Raw genomic sequence first — 9,108 nt, 5'->3', positions numbered from 1 at the left:
CCCTCAATGGACTAATTCCACCAATGAAATTTGACTAGAGGGACTTCTTTGTTCCTCAGTCTATGAGTCTGATAGTCAAGGATTTTGACTAGAATGTCTTCATAAGAGAGGTTGTTCTAAATGTCTACGCTCTCAACAAGGACTACAACTGTTGTGTCGCCTATGCATTTCTTAAGGAAGAAGACATGAAAGACTGGATAAACTGAAGCTAAATCTGAAGGTGACTCAAGATCATAAGCTACTTTGCCAAAGCAACTAAGAATTTTGAAGGGACTGACATATCAGGGACTGAGCTTTCCCTTCTTTCAAAACCTCTTCACTCCCTTCATGGGAGAGATTTTTAAATACATGAAATTTTCTGACCTCATCTCGAGATCCTTTCTGAACATGCATTAACGGGAACATGAGACCATGGTTTAGTCTATAACATGTAATGTGAACTGAACTAAGCCATTGAGTAAATGGCTCACGGCTAATATTGGAGCTAGAGAGCCAACATTTGGGTACCCCAATCTCTAAACTAGATTCGTTACACGAAGAGACATCAGAGGGTTTAGGGCATGATAGCTCGGGGATTATAGAGCATCTCCCTCTTGGTACATTATATTCCTAGAAAAATACTGACTTGACTGAGATACTAAGGAAAACTAGGATGATGCACAGGGCACCTATGATCTAAACCATGAATGAATATCTAGGATCTAAAACTGAGACATAATACCCAAACTGAGCTGATCTTGCAACTACTGGACTTTCTATCTTGGAATAGTTACATTCTTGAGGGTTTTGATAGTAGGAGTAGGTGGAAAGATGGGAAACCACACCATACGAACTTGTTACCTGATTGAGAAACTAAATTACTGCCTGATCGATCTAACTCATACTAAAACCTGTACTTAACCAAAGTAATTCTTCTTTACCTGAGAGATCTAACTCATACTAAAACCTGTACTTAACAAAAGTAATTCTTCTTCACCTGAGACTACTAAAAATATTCGCATGAGTACTGAGAACGAATGCCTAAACATACTAACTTGTCTGATTAATTAAATGACTAATAGCTAAATACTGGGTCTACAAGATGAAACTGTACTTACTCTTGAATAACTGGACTGCAATAGTAGAGCATTATGCATAGGAGATAAGCACTGACTGAGTGATATGAAATTATTGAGCATGAATTGAGGGTAACTATATTATTTGAGAATGCAACACCAGGAGTCCAAGACGATTCTGGAATAGTCTTGTAAACTGAGGAACAGGGAGGATGACAACTAAGTGACTGATAAAGATACACTAAAGTCGAGTAAACTCAAAACTGAATTGAGCTACCGACATGATTACTAGGCTAGGAATGGGACTGAGATTATAGATAAGACGATAATTGAGATTGTAATTGTAACTAAGACCGTAGCCGGGACAAAATACTGGTTTCTGATAACTAAAATTATACTGGTATTAAAGTACTAAATTTTGATGGCTAAGTAACTGATAACTGAAAGCCATGGTTTTGAAGGACTATCTGAGTCCTTTACTGAATATTGATTATTGAACTGACTCCGTAACTGAGACTCGAAGGATAGAACATCATCGTAATGAATTTACCAAGGGATCTAAAATGAGTGTATATGTGACATAGTCTGAGTTTGGCTGATCATTAGGAGTCGAGCATGAATCATGTAGGCTTAACATACTGTAAGACAGGACATGAGTTTATGAGTCATGAGTTGCATGACCTGATTCTAAAATTTTTGTACTCATGGAACATGATTTGTAACACTAAGTGAACTAGGATTCCTCAAACTAGGAACTTTAAATGCACACAATCCTAAGGGAAGTACGTGAATGTAAGTTGTGTTCATGGAACTGAAACATAAAACATGCATAAATATCATGATGGTTGAAGTAAAAAAACTTTCACTGAGGTAGGAATGGGTCAGGAATCCTCTTCCATTACTAATATTTTACACATACTGGCATCACTACCAGAATCCTGAAGGCCTGAGTTTCTGAGACATCATAACCAGGAAGTTCCTGTATAATTGTTGTGTTGTGTTTGACTAACTCACCAGGGTGGAGAGTGGAAAAGGTCCTGTTAACATTTGGTATAACCTTAAAGTTACAAAAGAAAAAGAATCTCCTAAATTCGAAGAAGCGTAAACATGCTAGCAAAAGAACTGAAACATATCAGTGACTACCTCAGGAGAACTTTCCTGATCTTGCCAGGACTGAAATGCAAAGAGTTTGTTTGGGCATTGCCGACTGATAGCGATGGAATTGGCACCTTGCTGATTCGAGCGATTGGACTGATATGAAGGGCGACCGTGCTGACTTTACGGATCGGTTTTAGGACAGTCTTGGACCTTGTGACCTGACTCGCTATTTCCAAAACACACATTACTGTCGGCTCTACGCACGCCCTTATGATACTTACCATATTTTTCAAAAAGCGGATGAGTGCGAATAATGCTTGCACTATTCTAAGATTTGGAGCCTAGCGCCCTATCTTTGCTACTATTTCTGAACTTAGCAACAGAAGCACTGGCAGAGGAAGGAGCTGGACATTCTTGGATACATGACCAACATCAATAATCGATAATATATTAAGTTGGGAATTTCATGAAGTACATGGTTATCATAATCCTGTACATGGAAGGAATGCATATAATCAATGTCATAATTCTATATTCTAGCATCATGAGCATTCAATCAACATCTACATTGCACATCAATAGCATAGGAGTCCTTTAAACATAAGGGTAAAACATGAATCCATCACTTAAGTCACAACTGAACTATATTAATTGATTTCTAGTCTTCTAGGCATTTTATCAAACACCTTACATGTACCACTTAGGGCATAGGTATAATCATCAATCAACACCTCATAAACCATTCAATTCATAGATTTAAACTCACATACTAATGTAATTCCATAAAAACACAATGAGATTCCAACTTGTGAACCATACAACAACAATCACATAAATATAATTAGCCCACAACATAATATTCATAATACATGATTTAAAACTTAATTCTTGGGCTTCATGGATGAAATGAATTCGTGAATGAACACTATGCACACTTGGAAATCTAAATTCTTGAAGTTCTTGGAAAGATTCATTAAATTGGCCTAGATTTCTTAAGCGAGGATTTTTGCCTCTTGAGAGAAAGTGAGGAAAGGTGATGTAATAGGGTTTTTAGGACATAATTTCATGGTTAAAGATTGATTTGGGTCATGGAAAAGGACCTAATTTCCCTTAGAAGGTTTTTGTTTATTGTCAATAAAAACTTGATTTGGGCACCTAGCGCGATGCGTTGCTATCACATCGTGCCACAGCAAATTTCCAATTGAGAACTGGGATAACGGCGCGATGCGGTGAAATAGTGTTCCAACACTGGATAGGACTTGGAATCTTACTGTGATATAGTGGTATCACTATGAGACACTAGAAATTGAAAACTCCAGATTTGAGCCTTGGCACGACTCTCCATAATCATGGAGACCCATTGTATTTGACAATTACCATTTTGGCATGCTCCGCGATGCGTTGATAGATCAGGTGGCACACTATCTTACTAAAATGGCTCTAACTCTTCGCCTAGGTGACAAATTTGAGCAAATTTGGTATCAACGAGAAGCTTATTCAATTTCCCACTTGATAAAAATTAATATTCTTGAAAATTATACTTGTATTAAAGTGGATTAATCTTTTAAAGTAAGTCATTAACATTTTTGGGATAATTTTAAGCTAGGTAGAAGTATGGGGTATTACAATATCTCCCCCTTGGGAACATTCATCCCTATATGAGACTTACTGAAATGGGAGAAACTCTAAGCTAAGTACATACTGAACATGAACAATTGAAACATGACTACATGACTGATAATGCTGAGATTTATACTGAGCATGCATATCTGAGGCATGATTTCATTACTGAACTGACTCATAAATACATGACTGAGATTTCTGATAACTGAGTTTCTCATAAGGAGAATGCATGTCTAATTCATGAACACATGATTGAATAGGAAATGGTAGATGGATACCAAATTTAAGATGGGAATCTTAGGATAAAACTATTTTGTCACTAGAACTTGAACATGAAATTGAATAAGCTTTAAGGAAAGCTATTACCTTAGGTTGAGTCTAAGTTTTGTGGAGAATAGGTAAGGGTAATTGGATCACATGTCTGCTTCTGCTTTTCAAGTAGCTCCCTGAACGGACTGATTCCGCCAATGAACTTTAACTTGAGGGACTTCTTTAATACTCAGTCTATGAGTCTGATAGTCAAGGATTTTGACTAGAATCTCTTCATAAGAGAGGTTGTTCTAAATGTCTACGCCCTGAACAGGGACTACGACTGTTGGGTCACCTATGCATTTATTAAAAAAGAATACATGAAAGACCAGATACACTGAAGCTAGATCTAAAGGTGACTCAAGATCATAAGCTACTTTGCCAAAGCAACTGAGAATTTTGAAGGGACTGACATATCGGGGACTGAGCTTTCCCTTCTTTCCAAACCTCTTCACTACCTTCAGGGGAGAGATTTTTATATACAAGAAATTTTCTGACCTCATCTCGAGATCCTTTCTGAACATGCATAAATGGGAAAATGATAACACAGTTGAGTCTGTAACATGTAATGTGAACTAAACTGAGCCATTGAGTATATGGCTCACGGCTAATTGAAGCTAGAGGGTCAACCAATGGGTACCCCAATCTCAAAACTGGATTCGTTACACAAAGAGAAAATAGAGGGTTTAGGGTATGATAGCTCGGGGATTATAGAGCATCTCCCTCTTGGGACATTATGTCCCTAGAAAAATACTAACTTGATTGAGATACTGAGGAAAATTGGGATAATGCACAGGGCACCTACGATCTGAACCATGACTGAATATCTGGGATCTAAAACTTAGACATAATACCCAAACTGAGTGGATCTTGAAACTACTAGACTTTATATCTTAGAATAGTTACATTCCTAAGATTTTTGATAGTAGGAGTAGGTGGAAAGATGGGAAACCACACCATACAAACTTGTTACCTGGTTTATAAACTAAATTACTAGCTGATCGATCTAACTTATACTAAAACTTGTACTTAACCAAACTACTACTTCTTCACCTGAGACTACTAAAAATATTCGCATGAGCAGTGAGCATGAATGCCTAAACATACTAAATTATCTGATTAATTAAATGACTTATAGCTGAATATTGGGTCTACAAGATGGAACTGTACTTACTCTTGAATAACTGGATTACAACAGCAGAGCATTATGCAAAGGAGATTAGCACTGACTGAGTGATATGAGATTATTGAGCATGAATTGAGGGTAACTGTATTATTTAAGGATGAAACACCAGTAGTACAACAGGATAATGGAATAGTCTTGTAAACTGAGGAATAGGAAGGATGACAACTAAGTGACTGATAAAGATACACTAGAGTCGAGTAAACTCAAAACTGAATTGAGCTACCGACCCGATTACTTGGCTAGGACTGGGACTGAGATTATAGCTAAGATGATAATTGAGACTGTAATTGTAACTAAGACCGTAGCTGGGACAAAATACTGGTTTCTGATAACTAAAGTTATACTGGTACTGAACTACTAAATTTTGATGGCTAAGTAACAGATAAATGAAAGCCATGGTTTTGTAGGACTATCTGAGTCTATTACTGAATATTGATTATTGAACTGACTCCGTAAATGAGACTCGAGGGATAGAACATCATCGTAATGAATTCACCAAGGGATTAAAAATGAGGGTGTACGTGACATAGTCTGAGTTTGGCTGATCATTAGGAGTCGAGCATAAATCATGTAGGCTGAACATACTGAAAGACAGGACATGAGCGTATGAGTCATGAGTTACATGACCTGATTCTGAAATTTTTGTACTCATGGAACACGATTCGTAACATTGAGTGAATAGGGATTCCTCATACTAGGAACTTGAAATGCTCACGATCCTAAGGAAAGTACGTGAATGTAAGTTGTGTTCATGGAACTGAAACATAAAGCATGCATAAATATCATGATGGTTGAAGTACAAAACTTTGCACTGAGGTAGGAATGGGTCGAGAATCCTCTTCCATTACTAATTTTTTACACATACTAGCATCACTACCAGAATTCTGAAGGCCTGAGTTTCTAAGACATCATAACCGGGCAGTTCCTGTATACTTGTTAGGCAGTGTTAGACTGACTTACTGGGGTGGCGTGTGGAAAATGTCCTGTTAACATTTGGTATAACCTTAAAGTTACAAAAGAAAACGAAGCTCCTAATCTTCAAGAATCGTAAACATGCTAGTGAAAGAACTGAACCATACCAGTGACTACATCAGGAGAACTTTCCTGATCTTGCCAGGACTAAAATGCAAAGAGATTGTTTGGGCATTGCCCACTGATAGCGATGGAATTGGCACCCTGCTGATTCGAGCGATCGGACTGAGCTGAAGGACGATCGTGCTGACTTTGCAGATCGGGTTTAGGACAGTCATGGACATTGTGAGGTGACTCGCCACTTCAAAAGCACACATTACTTATGGCTCTACGCATACCCTTATGATACTTACCACATTTTTTGAAAAGCGGATGAGAGTGAATAATGCTTGCACTATTCTGCGATTTAGAGCCTAGCGCCCTATCTTTGCTACCGTTTCTGAACTGAGGAATAGAAGCACTAGCTGAGGAAGAAGCTGGACATTCTTGAATACACGACCAACATCAATAATCCATAATTCATTAAGTTGGGAATTTCATGAAGTACATAGTTATCATAATCTTGTACATGGAAGGAATGCATATAATTAATATCATAATTCCATATTCTAGCATCATGAGCATTCAACAAACATCTACATTACAAATTAATAGCATAGGAGTCCTTTGAACATAAGGGTAAAACATGAATCCATCACTTAAGTCACAATTGAACTATATTACATGATTTCTAGTCTTCTAGGCATTTTATCAAACACCTTACATGCAGAACTTAGGGTATAGGTATAATCATCAATTAACACCTCATAAACCATACAATTCATAGATTTAAACTCATATACTAACACAATTCCATAAAAACACATTGAGATTCCAAGTTGGGAACCATTCAACAACAATCGCATAAACATAATTAACCAACAACATAATATTCATAATACATGATTTAAAACTTGATTCTTGGGCTTCATGGATGAAACGAATCCATGAATGAACACTATGTATACCTGAAAATCTAAATTCTTGAAGTTCTTAGAAAGATTCTTGAAATTGGCCTTGATTTCTTAAGCTAGGATTTTTGCTTCTGGAGAGAAAGTGATGAAAAGTGATGTAATAGGGATTTTAGGACATAATTTTGTGGTTAAACGTTGATCTAAGTCATGCAAAAAGACCCAATTACCCTTATAAGGTTTTTATTTTTTATCAATGAAAACCTAATTTGGGCACCTAGCGTGATACGGTACTATCATATCGTGCCACAGTAAATTTCTAACTAGTAACTGGGCTAACGGTGTGATGCGGTGAAATCGTGTTCCAATATTTGATAGGACTTGGAATCTTACCGCGACACAGTGGTATCGCGATGAGACGCTAGAAATTGAAAACTACGAATTTGAGCCTTAGCACGATGCTCCAAAATCGTGGAGACCAAGTAGATTTTTGTAATTACCATTTTGGCATGCTCTGCGACGGGTTGATGGCTCAGGTGGCACACTGTCTTACTAAAATGGCTCTAACTCTTCACCCAGGTGTCGAATTTAGGAGAATTAGGTATCAAAAAAAGCTTATTCAATTTCCCACATGATAAAAATTAAAATTATTGAAAATTCTACTTGTATTAAAGTGGATTTATCTTTTAAAGTAAGTCATTAACATTTTTGGAATAATTTTAAGCTAGGTAGAAGTACGGGGTATTACAGTATCTCCCCCTTGGGAACATTCATCCCTATATGAGACTTACTAAAATAGGAGAACTTTAAGATGAAGTACATAATGAACATGACCAACTAAAACATGACTACATGACTTCATTGCTGAGATTCACACTGAGCATGCATATTTGATACATAACTTCATGATTGAACTGACTCATGAATACATAACTGAGATTTCTGATAACTGAGTTTCTCATAAGAATAATGCACGTTTGATGCATAAACACATGATTGAATAGGCAATGGTAGGTAGATACCATGTTTATGATGGGAATTTGAGCATGAAACTGGTTTGTAACTAGAACTTGAACATGAAATTGAATAAGCTTTAAGGAAAGATATTACCTTAGGCTGAATCTGAGTTTTATGGAGAAGAGGTGAGGGTGCTTGGATTGCATGTATGCTTTTTCTTTTCAAGTAGCTCCCTCAACGGACTAATTTCACCAATAAACTTTGATTAGAGGGAGTTCTTTATTCCTCTGTCTACGAGTCTGATAGTCAAGGATTTTTACTGGCATCTCTTCATAAGAGAGGTTGTTCTGAATGTCTACGCCCTCAATAAGGACTATGACTGTTGGGTCACCTATGCATTTCTGAATCAAGGAGACATGATGGACCGGATGCACTAAAGCTAGATCTGAAGGCAAATCGAGATCATAAGCTACTTTTCCAAAGCAACTGAGAATTTTGATGGGACTGACATATCAAGGGTTAAGATTTCCCTTCTTGCCAAACCTCTTCACTCCCTTCATAGGATAGATTTTTAGACTTGACTGAGATACTAAGGAAAACTAGGACTGAGATACTAAGGAAAACTAGGACGATGCACAGGTTACCTATAATCTGAATCATGACTGAGTATCTGGGATCTAAAACTAAGACATAATACCCGAACTAAGCTGATCTTGCAACTACTGGAATTTCCATCTTAGAATAGTTACATTCCTGAGATTTTTAATAGTTGGACTAAGTGGAAAGATGGGAAACTACACCATGCAAACTTGTTGCCTGATTGATAAACTAAATTTCTAGCTGATCGATCTAACTCATATTGAAACTTGTACTTAACTGAAGAACTTCTTCTTCACCTGAGACTACTGAAAATATTAATTTGAGCACCGAGCATAAATGCCTAAACATACTAACTTAT

The sequence above is a fragment of the Capsicum annuum genome, chromosome 1 (assembly GCF_002878395.1).
Source record: "Capsicum annuum cultivar UCD-10X-F1 chromosome 1, UCD10Xv1.1, whole genome shotgun sequence".
Lineage (NCBI taxonomy): Eukaryota > Viridiplantae > Streptophyta > Magnoliopsida > Solanales > Solanaceae > Capsicum > Capsicum annuum.
Note: the sequence above shows the minus strand (reverse complement) of the source record.